The following is a 225-nucleotide window of genomic DNA, read 5'->3' as shown; positions in this document are numbered from 1 at the left end:
GTGAGAGATAGAAAGTCAGTGATTGAGTGCGTGTCTGTTTTATTGTGGGATCTATATTTCATATAACATATGTCTTGTCAACGTAAACTGTAATTGTCTGTCAGCGACCATATTGGCCCCTCCTGCCATTTCTTTAATCCGATGCAAAACTGTCATGTAAGACAAAATCAAGTGTTTTGACAACTCACGCAGCAAGTCAAGAAATCTTTCTTTGGGGACAATAAT

Source organism: Penaeus monodon, chromosome 29 (assembly GCF_015228065.2).
Source record: "Penaeus monodon isolate SGIC_2016 chromosome 29, NSTDA_Pmon_1, whole genome shotgun sequence".
Classification (NCBI taxonomy): domain Eukaryota; kingdom Metazoa; phylum Arthropoda; class Malacostraca; order Decapoda; family Penaeidae; genus Penaeus; species Penaeus monodon.
This window is presented reverse-complemented; position numbering follows the sequence as displayed.